Here is a 27,608-nt window from a genome sequence, read left to right as displayed (position 1 = left end):
AACGCTGATTTTTTCTTGGGAATAGTTTAAACTGAACTGATTATAAATCTGCATTTTAGTAATAATCAATAAAAAACGTAACCGTAAATTGTAATTGATTTTATAAGTAATTTTTCATTACCAGATATTTTTTTACATCAAGAAAATATACCCTTAACTAAAATTCAAAATACGTTCTAATATTTTCCATAACAACACTCTACATTCATGTAAAGCAGTTTGATTTATATTCAGTTCATGAATTTGAACACTAGATCGTAGATACCGGTGTTCTTTGGTGATTGTTTCTTTCAATTAACTACACATTTCAGGATGGTCGACCTGAGACTGTACAAGACTCCACTTCATTTACATTCATACAAATCATCCTCATTCATCCTCTGAAGTAATACCTTACGGTGCCTTCCGGAGGCTAAACAGAAAAAGTAAAAAAAAACTCAATTCATGTATTTTCGTTACAGTCGATCATTTTTAGAAGAAATAAAATAAATTTAAATCATTTAAAAGTAAATAAACTGCCACATCAAGCACTCTAAGCAAACCAAAACTATTTATTTTTAAGTTAAACTACTTACTGTATTACTGTTTTGAATACATAATTTTATTTATTTATTTATTTTTTATACGTCTATTGAAATGATATTATCAAGTAATGTTAAAAGATTATCTAGCATGGCATTTGAAAAATAGTGTTTCAATACTCACGTTATAATTTAAATTTAAAATTTTCCAATTTTAAAATGACAAAAGACTGACTGATAAAGAATGTTCTGATGAACATCAACAGATATTTTTTTTATAAGGGTTAAATGGTTAAATATAGGAATTATTAAAACGAAATTTTAATAAAAGAAAATTTAATTTACGTGAAATAATTAAAAATTAATAATATAATAGAATAATACTTTTTCTGCCCGGCATGCGGCTTATTTTTATTAGAAATGAGTTTGCCATTTTATCAAGCAATTTGTATTTCGTGTCATCACCTGCAGTTTTTTGGTTGTAGTATAATCAATAATAAAATTAAGTTTTACTTACAAATTTTCAGCTGGAAATCTCTCTTTGGTACCTTGTTCTTCCTGTTTTATGGCAATGAATTTCAAATTAGTATCTGGCCAGGGAGGCAATCAGTCTTCCAAACTTTTTTTGCCAGGGAGACTAGATTCAGTGAAAAAAGTGATTTTATATTTCCAGTTAATATTGCGAAAGATGGTAATATTTAACAGAAGTATCATGTAAACAAAAAGACTTTAATATTAGATAGCCTTGCAAACGTTCCGTTTAAAATTTTTTTCAAATTTTCTTGACTGTACAAAGTGCGTATTAATAAAAGATACAAACAATTTTCTTGATATCAGAAGTTTAAAGACATTCAGAAGAGAGAGCTTAAAAATTCAGCATTTGACCGTGTAAAGAACGAATAATTTAGGCAGTTTATAAATTGTGTTTGGATAATGGACTTTTGCATCGTAATGGTTTTCAAATATTTAATTACAACTTTAAATAAATGTTACTTTGACCAAAAATACGTTGTTTTTTTATCAAGATAGATAAAAGCTATAAAAATTCTCTCAAAAAAAATTAAAGTAAATTGTATAATGTATAATGCAATGAAGAGAATGAATTAAACATCCTTTTTTATATAACCAAAGCGATCATTCATTGCAATTAATCATATCGCTTTGATTTTGCTACTTATGTGGAAATTACAATGGTTTTCACACCTATATCTAATCACACGATGTGTTGGAAGAAGTAAGCACAACTACCTCCTGGTATGCAAAAAGCAAAATTATTATACCTCATTGATTCTAGGACGTCACATTCATCAAATAAGGAAAGAAAATTAAATTACAAAATTTAAATAACCCGTCGGGTTAATCCAGTGTTTAAACTCGTCATCGCAAATTCAGCTGATTGTAAAGGCAGTTGCTTTTATATGGATTTGAACGCTAGATTGTGGATACCGGTGTTCTTTGGTGGTTGGGTTTTAATTAACACCACATGTCTCAGGAGTGGTCGACCTGTGGTTTTAATTAACACCACATGTCTCAGGAGTGGTCGACCTGTATCTATTTCAGACTACATATTTACCGGTACACTTACGCCTACATTATACTACATCTGCAGCTACTCGAAACCTGGCAAGCCGGTAGGTAGCAATAATTGCATTTGCCTATAAACACACATCCAGAGTTGGCAGTAGGAAAACTGGTAGAAGACAGACACATATATATATATATATATATATATAAAAGTTTAAATATTTTGAGAGTGGTATATTTCTGTATCACTGCAGGCCTTCTTTTACAAAGACAGCCGGAAATTTAGCCACCTATAATATACAAAATATTATTCGGCAGGTAAGTCACTTTATTATATCCAAATTAAATCTGAAAAAGCTGTACAGCAAGTGGGTAGAAATTAATGTACTACCATTTATAAGTTCTAATTAATTAGTAAGAATCAGCTTAGAATTTGATAATTTTTTTTTTGAAACAGTCTTCTAAGAAATCAGTCAATTATAAAATTACATTACGCGCATTTTCAGTAAAAAAATCTTCAAATGCTATTCAGTAGTACCATGGTGTTATATCTCACCTATTTTGCATAGACCGTCCCTAGTTTACCTTGGTAAAGCTAAAAGACTTTTCAAGTGATTTTTAATTCGCAAAAAAACTCTTAATACTTTTACGAAGTATTCTGCAAAGTTATTTAAAACCTTTTTTTGTTTTTCTTTTGAATTGGATACGAGATGAGAAACTCTACAGCTTTATCAAAGGAAATGAATGACTTGCGAAATAGTTGAATGACTTAAAAACTACTCTCCTATTATATAAATTAACTAGTAATTCCAAATGCTAATTTGTTAAAAGCATACTTCCTCAGTGTGCAGACCCTCAAGCAGACTAATCTTGTATCAAATACCGTTAGATAAAAAAAAAAACCATTACATGAACGAGTGAAGTATGATAGTTTTACTTCATTTGCTGTGTATGAGGCGTTTATTTTATTTTTTTTTTTTTTTTGAGATAACGGTCATCGACTGCTTTGATCATTTTCCGCTATGATAATGAAAATTTGTAGCGTATGAAAAATGTCATGCCTGATCGGGATTCAAATCCAGGACCTCCGGATGAAAGGCTGAGATATTACTACTCCGCCACTGAAATCGGCGGAGAATTTAATTCTTTATTTTATTTGCATGTAATTTTTCTTTTTCTGATGCGTTCTTTTGTTACATATGATATTTTTTTAAATAAATTAAATTAGGTCATTCCTTTGACGAAATTTACTATTCTATTCTATTCTATAATAAAGGTGCTAATATTTTCTAATCTCTCGTGTACCACAGCAGGATATCTAAAAAAAAAAATTTGAATTATAATAGGATATTAAGAATGTGACCTCCAATAAGTGGAAATATATTTTGGCTTAAAAGTTTTATTTGCAGTGCCTAAAGAAACATAACAAAATACTGATCGTATGTTCTCGAAATCATATATTTCTCCAATAAAATTATGATCTAATGATTTAATTTTGTTCATTAATATTTAACAAAAACTAAATAAAATTTTAAATTGTTTAAATTTTAAATTTTAAAATTATATACATAAAATTTAATTAGTCTTTACATAAAATTATTATCCGTATTATTATTATTATTATTATTAAACAACTCTTATTCTAAAGTTATAAAAAATTTATTTTATTCTCTGTCTATTTAATGTACATTTCATAAATAAATATAAAGTAAAGGAGTCGGTTTTCCAGAAGCTATTTTATGAAATACTACAGAGGGTAGACAGAGAATAGCGCAGAGAATTTTAGCTCTACTATATGAAGCTTCAGGGCTTTTAACTAAAGCTCGTTGAAGAAATTAACTTCCTTTAATAACAAGGGGTTGGAAAATTACATGTAAAACCTCATTAAGACATTGTTTTTTCGTCTTAATAAAAGCTCAGAGCATTTCAAAGTAACCTTTTTAAAACTTCTGGATGATTTAATTCCTTCTAGCAAATCAACAGATAGGTGGTAGATTTCCCCTTTATATATTCATAAAGATTACGTATAATTAATTATCTTCTTATATTTATTTGGAAACAAAAAGTAAAGAATCAGATTTTTATGACTTATTTTTTTTTTATGACGGTGAGTATTTAACAAATATTTTAAGTAAAACTCATATTGCAGAAAACGTCAATTGTAGAAGAGTTTATTTTTAAATAAAGTAAAATGGAAAATAAAAATAATCTCAGGCTTTTCATATATATGTATGCAATATGTAAAAATGATTAAAAATTGTTAGTTGGAATTTTGTTAAAATAAAAAAACAAATATATTCTATAAATTTATTCTAAAAATAGTAGTTTTGATCAAAACTACCGATCGACATCCGTAATACAAACATATCGATTTTGTATTTAGGAACCACGGAACGATTTGAACATAATTTTTTAATTCTGATTTTATTGAACACTGAAGATGATTTTGAAAATAAATAATTTAATTAATCTCAATTGCAAATCATCAGCGAGATTAAGCAGAGGAAGAGAGAGAGAGAGAAAGAGGTATGTTTTACGAGACAATATTTCGTATAGTCGTATTTTTTAAAATAGTTAGCTGAATCGCTTACACTTGAGAAATTAAAAAAAAATGATTGAATTTTATTATTGTAATTAATTTACAAAAAAATCCAAGTTAACTTAGATTAAGTTTGTGAAACTAGTTAATTTGGTTAGCCTTTCATCCAAAAGATCGGGAGATTTAATCCCGATCCGGTTTAAAGTATAATTCTAGTTCATGGTTTCATGCATAAGCTTCATGAAGGTGAACACATAGTTACAGAAAACATTCTCTTATGAATATATCAACAAATTTTTATATCGAAATAGTTCAGACTATATAATTTTTAATTTTAATGTAAAAAATAAAACGAACAAGTGGAAGAAATATACATTGTTGCAAGAGATGTAAGGATGCGATTTCCATAATCGAGTGCATAAAAGTGATCCATTTTGAGAAAAGTGATCCAATTTTATATTAATTTTTGAAAGACATGGGGGTGGGCAAAGAAATTACTTCATAGTATGTTTGTATTTGTAAAAATATGCTGCTCATTTTAATAAAAAATTCCTTTTAATCTTTTAAATATCATTATTTAACGTAAATTATATTAAATTTTACAGAACTGTCTTAGGGTCTTAGGGACACCATCACAACTGTTACTGAATAAAACTATTGATTAATTTTATTCATAGAACTACTCATGTGTGTAAGTATGTATATATAAATATATATATATATATATATATATATATATATAACCGGTCCAAAATTTTGAAAGAAAGCAAATTTCTTTTAAGAAAATTTTTAATTAGAAAGTTTGTTAAAAATTCTAAGTAACGTACACAATAAGACTTCGAAATAACTCTATACGTTATTCATCTCTACATAGATATAGATCTTCCACTTCTGTATCTACATTAACGTTACGGGCAAATGTTACGGGCAAATGTTTGTTGTAATAATAAACAACCAGATACCACATTTTACGTCTTAATTGGAATAATAAAATTTTCAATCGCTAAACGGCGATTAGCATGCAGAACTGAAACACACTACAGTAAATTAAATATTTGAGTATAAACGGACAGTCTTAAGAAATAACACCTGGTCTAGAGTTTCCTTATCGTTCCCCCAAGATCCGTCGAATGTTTCTGGGCAATTTATATTTAATACGCAAGGCAGCACAACATATGCAATCTACATGGATGTAGTGCACAGTCGAGGGGCTGTCGCATTGTACGCATAATGGAGCGTTTACATCAAAAACTCATGAGTAGCTCTTGTATGCCCTAACCGCTATCGGCAGAGAACCACTTCTTCTCGGCGATCTTTTCTGTATGAGAAGTCCCATGGCAACACAATATCAAAGATTTTGTGTACTTGTATTGTTTAATAAGTTGTTATTGTTTAATAAGTTGGAAGCAGTTGTTATAATATGGTTGGTGTAAAGTTGTTATTTCTAACAGCAGCAAAATCTGCCTTTCTATAACAAATTTATTACATAGCTGTAGTTCAAAGTTTCCGTCAATGAGCAGTATACAAATTTTAATTTTGGATTTTAGGTTAAAACCACGTCAGAAACATTAGTAAGCTTAAAAACTCGATTTAAATGGCAATGAAAATGGAAATAAAATGTATGACTCTTACAAGCATATCAGTGGAGCCGTACTGGTAGAGATGAACTTCGTAGTAAGTACCATCTACTACGATAAATAATGAAAAAAGTATTGAGCATATTCAAAGTGATAGAAAGAAATCTGTTGAAACAGCGTCAATGCGATCAGCACATCGATTTATGCTGATCAAAAATGCCTTGTCTAACAAAATGGAAACATAACTGAGTACCAGGTAACTTGCTATTTTGTAGCTGGGTATATATATATATATATATATATATATATATATATATATATATATATATATATATATATATATATAATGTATATATACATTATATAAATGGTACCATTAAGTATGAAATTTGTTGTTTCGAAAAACTATTAATATTATCAGTTACCAAAGGATATACTGTTGTTCGTATATTTAAAGTTAATAAAGGAAAACTGAAGATATAGGTATTTTCCGTGTATACTGTATATAGCTAATTTTCATAAATGAGTCACTAAGATAAGTACATAAAGCATATTGTGAAACTTAAATAGTCACTCGTTTCGTATCTAAATTGAAATTTAGACTAAGTAGTATGCAACCTTCAGTAAAGTATATTTTCTTGTTTATAACGCTTTCATTTGTTTAAAAAATATACAATAACATAAATTATGATAAATTTACATCATATTACACAAAAAGATTTTTAACCTTAATCTTTCGATCAGTGTAATAAAGGCAATTATAGGTCGAATATAATACACAACCATCGCATATACATATAAAATGAATTTAATTTAACAATAAAATTTAGTAATACAATGAAATAGAATGCCAGAAATATTACTTACGCAAAAGAACATCACTTTTTTTTATTAAAAATCTGCTAAGAATCACTTCGATTCATTATCAAACCCTTTATTAGATAACTTTAAAAAAAATTAATTGGAAACTCTGGTCCGAGGAAATAATTAATTTATGGTAAAAGTAATTTAAAAAAAAGGATGTCATGTTTGTAAGGTATAAAATAATGTTTTCCCGGAAAAACATATCATTATAAATCTAAAACAATAATAAAGAGCGAATACACCTTAAAGGTGACGAAAATTCTGGCTAGTTCTGGGTTTGGTTTTACCAACAAGAAAGAGATGAAGAGCTCGAAGACAACTAGAGGAAAATGACAGTTCCTGAAAAATCTTTCTACAGTAGTTAAATATTTGAATAGTTTGACTGGAATGGTGCTTTTGATTTAGATAAACTGATAGTACTATACGCATGTCATTACTGAGGGAGAGAGCTGGTCTAACAAAAAAGAATGAAATGCCAGAAATAAATGATGTTGTTGATGGAGCTGGTAGGCGATGAGGTGACCTCGGACCAAGGTGCAACTTCGTAGACTAGTAAAGGTAAATGAATATCATCGATTTTCTGCACGACCTCTACCCGTGGACCTCCCTCCATATTGCCACAGTCTCATAGTTGGAAGACAAATCAAGCTGCAGTCTGAAGCAGTTGAGACTTTGAAACGACACCATTCTGCAGATCAAGGTACTCCTAAGCATAATATATAGAAGCAGGAATCTAGAGAGGATGTGCGAAGGGGAAGCCAGTTATCTCTTTATTGTTATCGCATATCGATTCCTATTTAAACACTTTCAATTATAAATAAAACACTTTAAATAAACACTTTCGGGGAAGATCTGTTTTTCTATGACAACAAACAAGGGGCAAGTGTATTAAAGACTGTCAATTTGGTCTATTTCTCTCAAGATCAGTTATAAATGGCCTACTCCAGGGTCAGTTAGAGCGACAGTCCGACCATTTTTCAGCTGGAAGGATAAACAAAAAGTTGTTTATAATGAATACTTAAAAAACACCCTAGGTAATGTTCTATTGCGTATTTTGTTCATCCTGTCATTATTATACCTTAGAAACCACGTTGAGTATGTTATTTTTCACTGTTTGGTTATGTTAACTTGTTTTTTACTGTGCAATTAGAATCAAGACTATACATTATGAAACATTAAGACTATACTATTATGAAACAACAGTTAAGATTGTTTCTGCAATTAGTTATAAGAATTTACGTTTAATTAAAATTCATACATGTAAAATCCATCTCATATTGCTAAATATGAGATAGAACTAAGCTAAGAGTTAGAAATAGCTAAGAGTCTTTAGAACAGTGAAAATAAAAGTACATTATGTTATATACATAATAAAATATTGTTGTATTTCATTCTGGTACTTTATGGATATACTCAATTCTCAGGTATTTCTTTAATTTACGTGGTGTAAGATTAAAAAAAAGGACGTGTAATTAAATCAGGCTATTCGGCTTACTTTTACAAAATATATACAACTTAACATTTAACTTCTTTCATGAGAAGTTACGAATGAAAAAAATGTGAACTTAAAAATGCATTTAACGAGTAGAAGAATCATTTATCACAAATAAATATGTCATTATACAGATGATGTTGGATTTCAACTTTTTTCTCCCTACATTTATTCATATCATTGAGTAATACGTGTAAGTATATTGTGATGTTTTATACTTAGTTGAAAAATTAAATTTTTTTTAAAAAGAGATGAAATGAACCTGTTGATAATATACTGAAAAAAGCGATTTTTTCTCTTAATAATTCCTTTTGACTGCTTAGTTTATTGGTTTCTTTGAAAAGTATTTAAGATCAACAAGTTAGGTTAACAACCGCTTGTTATTTACAGTTGAATACGGTTTAAAGTGAAAAAAAGAAGAAAATAATACAGAATACTCGTAAAATCTTTATTTTGAGAAAATTAAAAAAAGCGTTAAGAATTCCATAAAACTGTTACATTAAAACATTAATTACAACTTATTTACTGTGATAAATAACTATTAAAACTATGTGTAATTTTATTGCAATGAAATTAAAAATTTCATAGCTGATGGATGAGCGAAAGAACTGTGCTAGTCGCATTTTAGGATTTCATAAAAAGGTTACCTAATGTAATGGGTACCATGATTCGACTTCCGGAAAATTTCAACATATCTTCGCGTTTCATATCCTCCAGACCCCAAAACCACAGTCAGCTCAAAAGGTTATATGTACAAGTATATATATTTCACTTTCTTGTGATCACGATAATTGTCGTAATTTTACACCAATCATTTTCAAAATGTTCCCAAAAAAAAAACTAGACCCAAAATCTCGATAGAGTTCGTTAACGGCCAAAATCGGACCATATGGGTGGAAAAAAAATCGCATAACTTTTTTATTAAGTAAAATATCGAATTCGTTTAAAGTTCCTATGATTCTAAACATCCGACCATGGGAATGGAAATGGGGGGGGGGGCTTTTTCGAAAACACAAAATATCGTTATAAATTTCTTATTAAGTAAAATATTGAATCGTTTAAAGTTCCTAATATTTTTTGGATAAGGGCCTAGAACTTATCAAAGTAAAGTTTGTTGATATCACCAACCATTGGCCCAAGGGATGGAGAAATGGGGTTTCGAAGACAAAAAAAAAATCATACCTTTCTTAATAGGCACAGTATCGAATCGGTTTAAAGTGGTCATTAGTCCTCTAAACATTACCTAAAACCTTTATATGAAACAAATTTTGATATGACCAGCCCTTACGGTAAGGGATGACTAAAGGTTTGCTGGAATTGTTGTTGGAATTGAAATATGAAAAATTAGAAAGGTAGAAAAGAAAAAATACATAATTGACTATTGAAGTGGGTACTAAATTACGGTTTTTATAGGGTAAAAAGATCGATTTTCCAATATTAAATAAAATTCACAAGATAATATCCAAACTGACAAGAGGAAACAAATATTTCATATTTCACGATCAAAGAAATACAACGGAAAATTTTATCTTAAAAAACTCAGAGTAATTCAATTTGTAAGAATTAAAGTTAGAATAAAGGATATACAATTTAAGGGATAATGTACAAGCGTACTCACGCTTAAATTTTTATGCTCTTGGACTGAATTTTCATAAACTTGCTAAGCGTGGATTAGATATTTCTATATAATATGTGTACATACGAGTATATATGTATATATATATTAACCACTATACAGTTTTAAGATTAGAACTAGAATGGTTACGTTAGATAAAATTACAAAGCAGTGGAATTAGATCCAAATAGTTCATTATTTTCTACCTGCTTTTAAAAAGGATGTAAAGGATACATGGTTTTATAAAGGATATATTCAAATATGAGTGGACAAGAGTACAGTATAAAATTTACAGGAGAATTTTATTTGGTGGTTTTTAACTTGAACACATTCACAATTCACTCTATACTAAACTTTTCCTAACACAGACCGTATCAGTCTATCTGCGATATATTTCTTGACGAGCCTGTAAAAGTAGTTCAATTATAAGCAAACAGAAAAACTGTAGATGTTGCCATATAATACTTCAGTCGAATTGTTGTTAAATATTTATAAAACCAAAACATTTATATTGAAAAATGTTAATACTAATATATTTTTACCGTCGTGTAGAAAGACCATTTTTCTAATACACCGAATAAAATTTACAAGACAATGTCTAAACTGACAAGAGGAAAAGAATATTTCATATCTCATAATCAAAGAAATACTAAAAGAATTCAAAGTAATATTTGAATTTCATACACGAGAAAACGAACATCTATGAAAGAATTTTATTGTTATTTAGTTGCAGCCACGAATTCTTCTTTAAACTTTCATAAGGTATTCATATATAAACATTTATCGGTAAATATCTAGTTATTTTCCATATAATAGAGTTAGACTACTGCAATTAGACAGTAACTTCAGCTATTTATTATCTAATAGTCCTTCAAACAAAGAATTTTCCACCTGATATTTTTGCTATACTCCTTAAATTCTGAGCTGTTCTTGCGTCTCAAATTGACATTTATCTAAAATTCTACCTACATATCATTAAATTTTTGGCGGATGTTTTTCTTCAACATCAAAATTTCAGTTTTATCCGTTACTCAAGTTTAAAAAGCAGACTGAAATACATAAATCCTTTTAAACATTAAAAAATATAAAATCACATTTTTATTTTAATTTGTAGGAGGAAGAAGCTAAAACATAACATTCAGAAAGTTTATATCATTGAATTACTTGTTTGATGATTATCAGAAAAATTTTTTATTTGTTCAGACCGAGAAGATAGAGACGAGGATGAAAGAAAAAGCCCAGCAGTCGCCGGACGGAAGAGGCCTGCCTGCACTTTCTTCTGCGTTGTCCCTTTTATGGGCTCACAGGTTTTTATAAGGTTACAGTCTATAATTATTTATAACCGAAAATACGGAAAGGCAGGCCAAAGAAGACGATAGAAGAAGGAACTACATCTCACGATACTGAACCCGGCCGATGCAAGACGAAGAAGATGGCGTGAGTGAAGAAGAGTCTACACAAAACCTAAATTCACCAACCGTCCTTCTTTCCTTCAATTTGTTTTCTTTATGGTCTTTCTTTCGGTGCAATTCCCCTTCAGCCCGTCCACTGAAGGCCCCTTGATACTTGTGTCTTTTGGTCCAGCAGGGATAAACTAGGGATTAAACCAAAGATAAACCAAAATTTGGTTTAACTTTAAAAATTGCGACTCCCTCCCGCAAACGGAGTGCATTGCATCCTCAAATAACTAGGTACATTCCTGTTGAACCAAAAGGCACAAGTACCAAGAGGCCATCGGTGGACGGACTGGGGAATCGCACCGGAAGAAAGAAACAAATCCGTTACTAGTCTCCCAAGGGTAACCCAAGTAATGATACTTCAATTTGATCTATAAGGATCGGAATGCAATCCACAATTTCAACCGTAAAGAAAACAAATATATAACCGACACTAAATAAACGAATACCCATCTGATAATAAGAAAGACCCAGCAGTAACGGAGTGTTGTTCAATTTTTGCGATTATTAGGGGGATATGTGTCTCCCGTTATTCTTGCTTTACATTATGTTTCGATTATTAGAAATTTAATATTGCAAATTAGAGATTTGGATTGTTTTTTCCATTAAAATGTTACGCTTAGTATTTTTGAATATTTTTTTTACACAGATTTCAGAGTTACCATTCTACAACCTTCTGATTTCAGTTCATCAATTACAGAGAGTTAACATTTAATGAGTGGAACTAAATATATTTTTTATCTTTTAAAATCAACTTGGGTACGATTTGTGATAAAAAAAAGTTGTAATTGGAAAAATGGAAATTTTACAAAGTAAAAAAAAAATTGTATTAAACTGAAAAAATAAGAAAATCATAAACAGATTGTATGAAAAAAGACAACATTCTTTCTTCTTCCTTCTGTTTTTAAATTTACTGTTTTAAATATTATCTCCTTGAATTAGATATTTTTTCGTTTCGTTTTAGAAACTGCTTTTTAAGTATTTTTACGCTTTTAAAGATAAACGAATAAGATGTTCAGTTTTATACGACATTTTTTATTTGCAAATTCTACAACAACGTCACCTATAATACAAACAACAGAGTCGCTGAATAATATTTCCGTAATGATCTGAGAACATATTTACATACAGTTACAAAGTGAATAGTTTTACTTTATTTGTTTTTCTCTTCTTTTTAATAACTTTAGCGACATTTCATCATCTGCGTGACTGAATATAGTATTTTCTATTATGTGGGCCAATTCATAACGTTACAAGAAATTATAAAAAAGAAAAAGAAAACACTCATATTTTAGTTTTTATGATTATCACACGATATATAAATCTTTTTGTTATCAATTGCAATGGCTTAAGCATCAAATTAGTTTAAAAAAATTCCTACGCATGAGTTTTTTTTTTAATTATTAATTTCGTAAACAAATTTATTAAAGTCTAAAGTAAAAGAGAAATTAATATTTTGTTAAGTCACAAGTCAGATACAATATCTGAAGCTGAAAAGTTAAAAGAAAATCTTAAAAAAGTAAATGGGTTGGGTTTATCCTAACTTAAATGGAAAGAAAAACAGATATAAAGGGAAAGATAAAATTTCTTAATTTTACTTGGTTAGCTTTAAAGATATAAGTTAGAAAATTACTAAGTCTTAACTAATTTTTGTATATGTTATTATTGATACTATTATTATATGTTATTATTTTTTTATTAATGCGTAATTAGGAATCTTACACCAGTTACTAAAATAAATATAAATGAAAAGTTACATTTTTATCAGAACTTAAAACAATTACAAATAAAATTAATTTCTGCGAGTTATTTTATCTCTTCATGAAATTTTACATTACTTGATCAAAGTCCGTCAAGTATTATTATTTATCTTAAATAAATAAAACACAAAATCAGTTTCTAAGTAGACTTTACAATACATCTACTTTGTTACGACTTAACTCAATTTATGAGAGTGACGGGTGATATGTACATAATTTAGAACTAAATTAAAAAAAATTACTACAAAATAAAAAAATTCAAAATAATAATTAAAATAAAAAATCCAAAAACAAAAATTAATAACCTTTAAATAACTGCATCTTGACCTAACATAAATCAAAAAAAAAAAAAAAATTTTCGGTTAAATGAAAACCGTAAATTCGCAGCCCAATAGCACTGAACCTCCTCTATTCTCCTCATTTTAATTCTCAACTGAAAATTTATATTTCGGTTCAAATTGATATACTTCTAATATTAATAATCATTACTAATTTTGCATTATCGTAACTCGATTGACCTTTCTGATATATATATATATACGAATATATATGTGTTTGTACAGCAACAACAGGCTGAGATCCAGTAATATTTACTGATAATAATAGTGAGTTTTTGTAGTATTTTAAAAGTGCTATGATCGGGAAACCACAGGTTCGAACCTCCGTTCTTTTTTATGAAAAGTAAAGATTCTACACGGATATTCGAGAGCAAGGGTATATTCCAGTAATATTGAGATAATACACGTGTGTACATTCGAGTGCTACACGGACATACGTAGATATTTATTTATAATTTACGTATTTGTATTTATTTATTATTTAATAACTATATGTTATGTATGTGCCCCGCATACATAAAAGTGGGACACATGATATTCAATAATATATTTAGCTCTTTGAAGAAAGTATTAATCGATACATCTTTACTCAAAATGTAATTGATAAATGTTATAAAAAGAAAAAAGTATGAATCTTATAAAAATTATTCCCTGAAAAAAAAACAATAATGTTTTCCAATAAATGTTTGGTCGGCTCCTTGAATCTCATTTTAACCATGTTTTACTGTATATTTAAGTCTACCTATATTATTTTTTTGAAATGGTTTGTTATCGCACAATTTGATGGTTTGGTACTTAATACAGATAAGAAAAAAAAATCTTTTTCTAAATATTTAATTTAAAATCTATCGGATATATTTACTTAAAAACTTATATAAGCATTATTCAGTAAAGTATCTGATTATAAATTAGTTAACAAACCGTGCTAAGGTATAAGGAACGTCCGTGTGGCGGTCTGTGTAATCATAAATGTTGTTTACCTGAAACAAATAATATATTGGTTATTTTTAAGAAAGTAAAATTAAATTAGATAAAATTAAATTTTAAAAGAATATTTAAAAGAAAATTACGTCATTCAATTTAGAGTGAATCTCATCTACGTTGGATTTTTATTTAGAATGTCCAAAATAAAATCTAGTTTATCAGGAATTCGTTTAACAGAAAGACGTTTATATTTAACAACTATAAATTAAATCTAGTCGGTTAATTTAAGCTATAAAGCTCAGCTTCATAAATTTAGTGACTATAGTTTAGAATTTTGTTTTACTTAGATAATAAAGTTATTACCATATTTAATTACTAACTAAAATAGTATTCTAAATTGTTACTGCATAGTTACTTTTTCAATTTAATATTGCTAAAAAGTATTTCATATAAGCCAAATATATATATAAAATAATTAAATAAAGCGACCTGCTTTCAGTGAAACTTATCAATACGTTTGGATTTTGTTTTAAGACAAGTAAACATAAATTAACATTATTTTAGATTAGATTAGATTTGAAAATAATTGGATTAATTTCATTTCGTGAACAATATAATGTGGAGACTATTGTACTGATGTTAACAGTATTTACACTTTGCTTCGGTTTAGTAAAAATTATTACAGGTTAGAAATTAGAAAAGTAAGAGAGTGGAACCGTTTAATATAATTAATATTAAGGTTTGGATGGTTAACGTTAGATCAAAGCATTAATCCTAATACGCTATGGAATTTAAGGGAGTAGTGTCAGAGACTGAATCTGCTACAACAGAAGTAATTTAAATACTATCTTCAATTTTGTGCTTCGTGAAATCTCATTATTTTCCGCCTGTAATTAAATAATTTTGGATTACTTAAATAAAAATAAAACAAAATAAAATAAAATAACATACAGTAAAATTTTCAAAATTTGTGAAACAGTAAAACAAATAAAATAATGGGTAGGTAGAATGGTTTACTAATTTTAAATTTAGTTTATAAAAATGTCTTACAACAGCCTGTTCTTAATGAACCCAACTAATAAAATAGGGCTGAATTAAAATGTTTTTTTTTTTATACTATGACATTATTTATTGGTTAAATTATTTGTTTCCTACCAGATTTAATGATTTTTGGGCATCTCGAGCCTTCATATTTTTTTTCTTCACCTTACCGCCGGGCCGAACCCACAACAAAGCACGGCACAGGGGTTGTCTGCTTTGTCAAAACAGCAATTCGCTGCCACGCCTACGTCGCTGAATGCCAGCAAGTACCTGTCCACCATATTAAAGCGCTTGGAATTCTTATTGGCTGTTAGTACGCCATATATCTCAAGGTTAGCTTCCCACAGCAGTGCGTTAGAAGTCTTTGCCTTAAGTAAACTACTGTACTGATTAGGGAAGGGAAAAGAAAAGACCGAGTCCCGGCCGGCGGTGTTGGTACCGGGGCTCTTCGGAGATTCTGGGGCCGGCATCGTCGGTTAGAGGCAGGCATCATGACCGAGTCCCGGTACCCCGTGGAGGGGGTGGGGGACGGCATAGCCGTACCTCGCCTTCGAAACGGGGAATTAGAGTCAGGCACTGAAAAAAAAAAAAAAGATCCGAGACCGGGGAGGCTAACCGGGGGGGGCGGGGGACGCCTCCTTAGAGTATATGGACACTCTCTCCGACTGAGTATACTTCATTGGATATCCGGTTGGGGAGGGAAAACAAAAAAAAAGAAAGTAAACTACTGATGTCGGTTGAACATAGCAATCGCATCAAGCAACTCCCACACGGTCCGACAATGCGGCTCTCGCCACATTAACTCGCCGCTTGTGAGTGGCCAATTTTCCCTTTGACCTGTAAGTTCCAGCCGGGTGGCCCGGTCTCTGGCCCCCCCAATAGCAGGGCAGTCAAACATCTGGTGTTCATTTGACTGGACCTCCCCGCAGACGCACAGCTCATCAGCTGCCAGGCGGAACCGAAACAGATATTGGTTCCAATTAACACGGTTGATTTGAACCGATTAAATCAATCATGTTAAATCACCCGATGGGTGATTTAATATGGGTACCCGTTACCCTTAATAACCGACTTTAAACCGGCGTCACGTAAGAGATCATGTTTTCGAAGACACCTCGGTACACCATGTACATTTGACCTTCCGAGCAATCCTCCTAAGTTTGTGCATCACTGAGACGGCGTCCGCTGCTACTTGCCTAATGTGGTTGCTAAACAGCAACTTCTCATCAAACAAAACACCAAGGTACTTATGAACTCTCACTCGGCTGATGATTACACAGCCTTTATACTTAATGTGGGGGTTTCAATTATACGATAATTTGTCTGCACCCTTGAGAAGCATAAACTTCGTCTTGGGCACAGAGATCTTTAAATTTTGATTGTCCATCCAGCCCTCCGCAGTCTACAAGGCCGCTTGCGCTCGATCTTCCAGCTGCGGTCGTGAATTACCACGAACTAAAAGGATACAGTCATCGGCGAAAGCCTAGGCCGTGACCCCTTCTGGAAATGTCAATTCCAGAAACCCATCAAACAGCAGCTCCACAACAGGGGACCGAGAACGGAACCCTGGGGGCTTCCCCTGGTGACGGATTTTTTGACAGCTAGGTGCGAATCTTTAAACAGAGCCGTACGATTAAACAAATAGTCACGTACTACAGCCTGCAGAGCTACGGAACACTGCGCCGTTCCAACTCATAGAGGACAGAACTTCAACACAAGGAAGGAAATGCTGCCTCTATGTCTATAAAAATTGCCAAAACATATTTACAGTCGGCGCTTTCCACCTCGGCAAGAGCATTTAAGATGCAATCCTCAGTGCCAACCCATTTTGTGAAGCCATTCTGCCCTCGATTTAGAAAACAGTTCACCTGAATTCTTTCCCAAAGCCGTTCCACAACCAGCCTTTCAAGAAACTTGCCGATTACCGGCAAGAGGCTGATGGGCCGATAACTGCCGACCTCACTAAGTTCCTTTCCTGGTTTTAAGAGCACCCTCACCAAGACCACCTTCCAACAAGTCGGGAAACACCTAAGATTTTGCATCACGCCCTCTAAAGATTAAAACTGGCAAATATTTGATCATATATAATACAAATATTTGGTTGTTGGTCAGACGGAGCATTTCCTCGAACGTCCCTGGTACATACTAGAGGTTATCTCATGTAATAATACAATATACGTTAAATGTATACATCAGTTACGATAAAAAGCTATAGATTATTATAGTTTATTTCAGATATTTTTAATATTTGTAAAAACGTATTTTATTAATTATTATTATTATTATTATAAAAAAAAAAAATAAATAATGGAGTAGTATGCGTGGATTTAAATTATATATATATATGTTTTTTTTTGGGAGGGGATGAAAGCGAATAATTTTCTTAAGAACGTATAACAGAATATTAACTAGTTTTTAATGGGACGTTCTTTTTAAAACTTCTAACAAATTATTTATTTTTTAATTAGCTTCATTCAAAACGTATAGAAAGGGAATACATTTTAGAAATGGTATTATACATCTATCAAAAATCAATTCATATAAAATTATAACTACTTCATTTTATATATTAATATCTTTTAAGCATGTATACAGAAGAAAACACTTAACGCCCAAAATGAAATCTATTTTTATAACAAAAGTGTGATTATTACCACTACAATCTGTTTACTGATATTAAATTGTTTTTGAAAGATGTACAGCGTACAAAACACAAGGTTGTATTTTATGAGTTTCAATAAATTGAGAAACTCTCTAAAACTTGGCAACAGTTGAAATATTTTCCTTCATTTGGCCAAGGAACATGGACTTATTTATCAGCTGTGCTTTGACGTCTATTAAGTGGTAAAATATTTTAGACATTAATACTTCTGTAGCAGCCGATGATTGTCTATGTTTTTGGGACAATTCTTATAAGAGAAGATTTTCAGAGTATAAGGTTCTTATTTTAACAAAGTTTATAATTTGAAAATATAAATAAAGATATTATTGACCTTTACTTTAAAAAAGACGTTAGACAATCTAACAAATTTTTTTTTTATTAATAAAAAAATTACGACATTTTTTTATTCTATATAATAACTATTGCATTAAACTTCTTGGAGATGTAATTATAATAATACTAGCCGCTCGTCTAACTGGTAGCTCTGCTCCCTGAATCACCGCTGTGTTCGTTATCCTTATGGTTGTGCTAATAATACTAATAAATAACAATTAAAATATTCAAACTTAAGAAATACCTGAAAAGAAACTAAATTACAAAAGACAGAAGAGTAGTAGTAATTATGGTAACTAAAGGTACCACTTTGCTTTGTAAATTTTGCTTTGACAAGAAAAATTTCAATTCCTAAGGGGGCTAGGGCCTCGATCTTTGAACTAAAAACACCTTCCCTGCGATAATACAAATTATCCTGAAAGTTTGAAAGTAATCGGTTCGTTTGCTCTCGCATGTTCCTGTTGTAAGTGGGCAGACAGAAACCGCCACAAACTATAGCATTTATCTAATATATAAATAATCTATAAATATAGAATATATATGTAATAAATAATATATAATCTAATAACAAATATATAATTAGAGAAAGTGCCAAACATCTATATATATATGCCTCAAAGACTTCTGTAGAAGTTTTACCCGCAAATATAAGTCTTTTTCTACAGCTAAGTTGCCGCCAATTATTAAATTATTATTTTTTATTCGAACAGTAAAACAGGTTGACGCCCAGTAATAGTTACTATGATGAATGTTAATCAACTTTTTTGCCAGTGATAAGTGCCATTCTGATCAGGATTAAAATCCGGTACCTCCGGATGAATGACAGAGATGGATACTCCCATGGATGAGAACGCAAATCACCAAATCCGTCCATAAATATAACTTAAAACCTATAATCGACATTAGAAGAAAACCCTTGAAACACGCCCGATTACAGAATCATACAGCAGCAAGGGACATTGTCCAGACTCTGCGATTCGTAGGGAGAAATTGTGACACTCCCGCCACTTTTACGTTCCGTTTCCCTTCCCCCATGGAGATTGCCATATACAGTACTAATACTAACATCTATAGTACTGTTTTGTTAAAAAAAAATGACGATCACTCTGCGATAGCTTGATCACATATCAGACATAATCCGCAATTGGGTTATGTCTGAAGAAAATTCATGAATGAGAATAAGGTACAACTAATACTAACGATGACGATGAAGATGATATAAACAACAAAAGCAATATTTCATTAAAAAAAAAATTAAAACTTAAGTCTTAATTCAAAACTTACTAATGGAAAAAATCTTGGAAAAGTTTTTTATTTTTTAATTTGTTTAAATCAAATCATCTAGTGATGAGAAGATAAGCTGATACATACACATTTTTGTTTAGATTTAATTCTTTTTTACAACATTATTGTTAAAATATGGTTCGTATTCATTTTAAAATCTTTGACTACATTTTGTATTTGTTAACAATGATTTAATTCTCTTATTTACTAAAATTAATATTGTAAAAATGGTTTGAGTGTCTATGTGAAGCGTGAAAAAAACATTAAAATAACTATTTTCATTAACTTTGAAATAACAGCATTTTGTAATATTATTTACTAATTTAATTTTTATCAAGGGACATATTAAATAAATAACCAGGACTTAAATATCATACTAAAAGTACTGGATAGAATACTGTTAAGGAAATTGGTTTTAAAAAGAATTGCAGCTATTTCAAGGGAAAATTGGTTTTGGCTCAGGGTTCCATGAATGAAGCTGATACAAGGGTCGAAAATTTGAAACGTAAGCACCTTATTTTGTTTAACATTATATGAAATTGAAGATTCTCATCGATTTCTATGATAGTCTTATTCAAAAAAAAAGGTTAAAGAATGAAAGATTTATTTCTTAAATCATATAAAAATACATTTAACATTAGTTTAGATTTATTGTGATAAAACAAGATCCATTTCTGATTAGATAATATATAAGAGAAATCTCTCTTGTTAATATTGAAGTAAAAAGCATGTATCTGTATTCTCACTCTCACGTTTAGGTTAGATATATATTTTGTTTAAATATGTAAGTGTATGTGTGTGTGTGTAATACGAAACACACACACACACACACACACACACACAACATTCACGCAATCTTCTATTTGTTAGTTAAATGTGTTTCTAACATATAAAATAATGAAATACAATTTTTTTTTTTTTAGAAAAAATAAAAATACAAAAACGATTTAAATAATCTGATATTAATTAATAATAAAAAAAGTGTATTTTGTACAAAGAAAGTTACAATTTACGGGCTTGGAGTTGTGATTATTACAACTCAACATAGAAACATTTACTTCACGCTTAATAACCCTTATTACTAAATAAATTATTTAACTTTTGCCAATTAACGTATTTATTTTGAAATGAAATAAATAATACATACTGTAAAATGTAATGATGGTTGATAAAATATTATCTTTTAATTATGAAAGGTGTAATAAGAGACAAGTTATGCTCGTTTAGAATCATTGTATAATAATTAATATACAATAATTAAATCAATAATATAATTACAAAATGTAATGTAAACCCAAGAAACTAAACATTATTTCCTCAATAAATTTAAGATATGACAATAAAACGTTTAAAAATTAAAAAAAAAAAACAATTAAACGCTAAAAATTAAAACAAAACTTTGAATATTGTGCAATTCTAATAAAAAAGATGAGAAATAGAGCTAAATGTAAAAATATAAAATTTAAATACGTTATAAACAAATTCGATATACGAACATGTGTAATTTTGTAAATCAATAAACTTTTTGACAAAGAGAAAGTAGTATCAAATAAAATAAATAATTTCAATTTCACTAAATTTTAATTTAATAGTAAATATAAGTTAAACCGGCCTCCGTGGCGCGGATGATAGCGCCTCGGCCTGTCATCCGGTGGTCCTGGGTTTGAATCCCGGCCAGGCATGGCATTTTTATACACTATATTTCCATATTCCACGCACGAGCTTCAAGCTTATGTAGAGATATCACCAAGCAAACAAAAAAAATTTCGTTACAATAAAATAAAAATTATTCATATTTAATTTATACTGTTAAAGAGTAAGAGGGTTATGTTTGTTCGGGATAAACAATAAAACTACTCGATCAATCGCAACCAAATTTTTACCCTTGTTTCTTGGCATAACTGAGAAGGTTTTTAGATATATTTCATTTCGAAAAAACACTATATATATATATATATATATATATATATATATTTATATAGTGTTTTATATATATATATATATATATATATTTATATATATACAGAATAAAATTTACGTTAAATAAAAAAAATGTTAAATAAATTAAAAATATTCCTGTTTAATAATAATGGGATTCCCGTGAGGACTGCGTGTGAGGCTAGAGTGGTGAGATATGCGAGCACTCGTGGGAGGTAAGACCAATTATCACCATCAACTAGTAACAAATGGGGTGCCCCTGAGGCGCTGTTTTGGGAGGTGCAAAGGGGTGTTCTTATATCTCTGTTAACAACAGTCCGATTTTCAAAATTCAAACGGGGTATTTGTTAGTAGGTTGAAGTCTAACTTTTGCATCGGATACACTCTATATATATATATATATATATATATGTATGTATATAAAGTTTGTTATCGCATCATGCGAGAACCAACCGACCGATTAATTTCAAATTTTGTAGGATACATTCGTGTTATCCCTGGGAAGGTTTTAAGCCATCGACCAAAGCCCTGGCTCCCTTGAAGGTTAAGCTATTAAAAATATTCATTATTTCTTCGCCCACCAGAAGGGTTGTGAATTAAAGCTATTCATTAAGGAAAAAATAGATTAATCCTTTTACTTCCACCATGCCACCGTGGCAAAGAAATAAGTTATGAGATTTTCGTCGTCAAAGTAGTGTGTACTTTAGTTACCATATTATTTTATCCTTTGTAATTTAGTTTCTTTTTCTGGTTTCTCATAAAGTCTGAATACTATAATTATTATTTATCAGTATTATTCTCACAACCATGAGGATAAAGTACGCAGTGCGCTATGATTCACACGGAATGATGAGATTCATGAATACCGGTAGCTTCCGACGGTTTGTGAGATTGTGAGGAAATACAGTATTAAATTTCAGCGACGTTTAGAAAATCACGTTAACCACTTAACGATCTATCTGCTTGATAACAGTCCGAAGGTTGAAACGTCTCCACGTGCTTGACTTAGTTTGCAGTTACTATCTCCAAATCTAGTGATGTTATTTTTGTTTACTTCTTTATTTTTTTTGTTTATAGATACAAATTTTGTTTTTTTGTTCGACTAGCTATCGCTTGATTATTTGTTTGGTTCTTTTATTGAATATTATTTTTTTATCGGGTTGTATCTGTTAATTGTTGTTTCTCTGGACTATGAAGTGTCGGCAGATATATTCTTTTATTAATGGCTACTTGCTTAAGATAAGATTATTGCTTACTGACAACTGTCGTTACGGACTGACTATTACGGAAATTCCTAAAGAACCATCTATCATGTGCTTATTGTTAAACGATTTACTTATGGTTCCACTTAAAGAGCCGGTTGTGAAAACAATATTAGTTGTGAAAAAAAATTTACTTTTTTAAAACAGTCCTTTACTTTGAAATGAAAATACTAGAAAACCATTTTTAAAAGCAAGATTTTTAACAACAAATTTAATGTGTAAAATAACGAACAGCTGCATCGATTCCTCTTGTCCATTACACAGCCAGTGGTTTTGTATTGTCTTTTCAAATGTACCTTGTAAATGTAATTTTTCTATTAACATGAGATTTTTAAGCTGTTTGAGTCTGTTAAATCTTTGGAAATTTAGCTTCGGGGTTATTTGTAAATATCTATTATTAATTAAACGTTTTACGTCAGAATAATTAGCAGGAAAACTACTCAAATAACAATAAATAGAGAAAGCATAACAAAATATATTATACTGATGATATACTTCTAATGAAAAGTAATTAAAAAGGCTTACACTATTTATCTTACACGTAAATACTGAAAGTAATAATTTTCATCTTAGACTAAGAATTAACAAAATAAAATTAACGGTAGGATAAAAAGTAGAAAAAATGTACACCGATTTAACAGTCTTTAGTACAGCAACTAACAGAATTATTTCATACATACAGTATATAAAAATCATGCATTATCAAAATAATGATCGATGATATAAATAGATAAACGAAGGTTTATTAAAATGAAAAGATTTCTATGTTGACGAAACAATGTAAAAGTTGTAGAACAGGAATGATAAAAAGTTTCCTTTATGTACTTATTTGAATGGAAGCGCGGACTTTTAAACAAGTAAATGGAATAAATTTGAGGTTTTTAAAATATATTGCTTTAGAATGGACACTTTTCTGGAAAGAAAATTAATTAATTATGAAATGCTGCCGAAGATGTTAAAAATGAGAATGAATTTATTAAATGAAAGAAATAACATTATCTAGGTCATGTTATGAGGGAAAAATATCATGATACAAGAGAAGATTAGAGGAACGAGATAAGAGTGGGTCGAAGAAGAATGTCTTGGTTAGGCGAACTGAGAAATTTGTTATGGATGTAGTTCAAATAGATTGTTTAAAGCTGTTGTCGATAAAATAAAATTGTGTTTATGATTTCAGCCACCGAAAGAAGCTGGAAGTAAAAAGACCTGTGTAGCCGTGTAACTCTGTGTATGTGTGCGCGCGCGCTTGATTTATAGTGTCTGTGCGTACAAGTACACATTTCTGTAGCTGGATTATGGGGGGTATCTGTATATCTGTATTTTGCCATGTTTATATGATATCATGTTTAGGTTCACTGGATTTCTATTTATTTTATGTATTTTATCGCTTACTACTAATATTTGGCTGGTTTTTTTTTTTTAGTGTCTGATGAATTTTAATGAAGAAATAATAATATATTGTTTCTGTTTGCTTCCAAGTTTTAAAAATAAATAAATATAATCTGTAAATTTATCTCTATATGTAACAATATGGTATTATAATAATCAATTTTTTACGCATAGTACACGATTTTAATAATCTTTAACGGTGGCTTGTTTTACAACGTACTTGTTTTCAACTCGTAACAAAATTTTACATTTTTACATTTCTTGTATTTTTTCAACGTAATAATAAGTTTATCTCTATTCGCAAAAAATCTGCATTACAATATTGTGTTTTCTTCTTTTTTTTTAGTTCAATTGACATACTAATTGGGTTGAAATCCATAAAGAGTTATGTAAATACAAAATGCATCAAACAAAATTTTGAAGAAAAATACAGTCGTTATTGAGATAAAGTGATAGAAACAAAAATGAACCCGAGATATAAAAGGTTTCTTTTTATGACTGATTTTATTACAAATTTATGCTATTACTTTGACCTTTATAATACTAAACCCGCCATGAAAAACTGATCTATCCAAAAAATCTGATGTGGACATCATATGACTTCATTGTACGCCTATTAAATTACATATAAACATTTTTTTTTAATGAAAAGTAAATAAAATTTTATTTCATTAATAACTTCTGATATTTTTGTTTTAATTTTTATTATTGAATTATTACTTATTGCACAAGTTTTCTACAATCAGGTATTAATGATTACCAATAAATCTATCTATTTAAATTTAAAAAAAAGTTAAAAAAAAGGAGATGAAATCAGATTTGAACCGATGTGCGTTCTCCTCGTAAGATCCAAATATTTTATTAATTAGAATTAACTATATAACTCTGGAACGAATGAAAATAAGTATCACTTATGACAAAATCCAATTTTTTTTTTTGGATTTTGGGCTTTTTTGAACACATTTAGTTCAGTCGATTGCAATCAAACGGGGAGGTTCACAAATTGATGTTACGACAATCCTAAAGCCAATATTTCAACATCTTACGGCTAATCGTTTTTGAGTTATGCGATCTACGTACGCACAGAAACTAGTCAAAATGGATAATATTTCCCTTAACATATGAAAACCAAAATCGTTCGCGATCACAATACTTCTTATACTTCGTACAAGGAAGTAAAAATGAAATGCGTTAACAGCTTAAAATAAAAACAAACAGAATATTACATTTGTTAAAGATGGGGTGTAAATTTATAAAAATTCTAAAAATATTCATTTATAGGTTAAGCTTTAATTCGATATTCTCTAAATCTAACATCCCGTCTAACAAAAGGTAAATAAAAACGTAAAAATTTTCAAAAAGCTTTTTTTTATTTAAGGTCCGGGGTTTATAATTTTGGAAAATTGTACACATTTTTTAATCGGCCTGTATAATATGATATACAAAATACTAAAATATTTAAAAAAGATATATTAAATCAAAGGGAGATTGACCAAAAAGACAAAAGAATAGATATATTTATAATATAATTTTAAAAGCCGGGGTTGATTATTTGAATAAAGGTTTTTTGAGCTAATAATACAATTTAGGTATGAAATCTGAAAATGTTTTTCTAAGGTGCCTCTGAAGAAAATCGAAATTGGTTTTTTCGCGATATCCCAATCCCATTAAAGAATTTTGAGAATAAATTGACATGATCAGTAACCCACATTTAGAATTTCTTGAGCCAAAATTTGGAGAAAATCTGTTCCGTCAATCTGAGATATAAGGCCAAAAGCGTGCGACACAAATTCCTACTTATGTATGCTTATACATCCTTTCATAAATAATTTTTTTTTTGTATAGACCAATTAGATAGACCCTAAAACAAAAGATTTGAAATACCAGTTACCCTATTTTTGATATGATCATCGTACTTTTCCTTTCAATATAGCTATTCTAGTTATATTCGCCGGGAAAGTAACACATATGCAAGAGAGTAAGTCAAAAAGTAAAGCGAAATTTAAAAAAAACCGTTTAATTTTATTTCCACTTAAAAAAATTATGCTTATTTTTCAATATAATTCTCTCTCCTTCTAAGCACTTCAGTCTATTTTTCAACAAGCATTTTCCCTCTTAGAGCCAAATCAGGAATGTACGACCGATAATCCAGCAGTTCAAAACTGAAAAGGAAAAATCTTCAAGGAAAAAATTCAAACCTTGAAGGAAAAAATTTTTTATGGGTTTATGAGGACAATCGTTACCGTGAAACAAAATCAAACCTTTTGAAAATTTACACACCTTTCGGTCTTGTTTTTTGATTTCGTAGATACTTCAGTGACACAATAGTTTTCACTTTTTATGGTTTCACTTTTAGGCATGAAGCAAATAAAAACTGATCTTACGTACCGCAGAATATTGTCATAATTAACCTTCAAGCTGATGGCCTTACTTTCAGTTGTTCATCGTATGCAAAAATTTAATATTTTTAACCGATCGATTCATTCAAGGATCATTGTTCCGTTGAAACAACTCTTCATATCGTTAAAACTAATTTACCGATTCCTTCTGGTTTCATATCTTCTGAAATGAGAAAACATTGCATTAATTTCTTTTAGTGCAATCACCAATGAGCACTCATCTTAAATTAATTTTTAAACACAACCACAAGTAGGTAAAAACGAAACGCTACTTCAAATCAGCGGATTCTAAATTATAATTTTCAATTAATATTAAATAATCAGATGTTTCACCAAATCTGATGTGGACACCATATGACTTCCTTGTACGCCTATTAAATTACATATGCACGATTTAATAATACGTAAGATTTTATTTCACTAATAATTTTCAATTTTTTCTTTTTTTTTATTGTCGCTATTGAATATTTTTTATTGTAAAGGTTAAAATCACGGGTTAATATTTTTTTTAAATCACATATATTAAATCAACATATTTAAATTAAAAAAAAAGTAAAAAAAAAAAAATTTAAATAAATAAAAAATTAAAGTTAAAAAAAGCAAAATGAGATGAAGTCTGATTAGAATCGATGTGCCAAACATTTAAGATCCAAATATTTCATTAATTAAAATTTTAATTCCGATTGCAT

The 27,608-nt window shown here is 29.7% G+C and overlaps 1 long non-coding RNA gene across 1 annotated transcript; it reads right to left on the bottom strand.

The window, feature by feature from the left end:
• Positions 1-163: 163 nt before the first annotated feature.
• On the bottom strand, positions 164-26,957 carry LOC142321070 (uncharacterized). The gene is made up of 3 exons (XR_012755565.1): positions 26,801-26,957; positions 14,609-14,667; positions 164-412 (listed from the first exon to the last, which is right to left on the bottom strand). It is a non-coding gene; the product is annotated as an uncharacterized LOC142321070 (long non-coding RNA).
• Positions 26,958-27,608: the final 651 nt, after the last annotated feature.

Source organism: Lycorma delicatula, chromosome 3 (genome assembly GCF_047948215.1).
Source record: "Lycorma delicatula isolate Av1 chromosome 3, ASM4794821v1, whole genome shotgun sequence".
Taxonomy (NCBI): Eukaryota; Metazoa; Arthropoda; class Insecta; order Hemiptera; family Fulgoridae; genus Lycorma; species Lycorma delicatula.
Note: the sequence above shows the minus strand (reverse complement) of the source record. Positions and strands in the feature narration are given on the sequence as shown.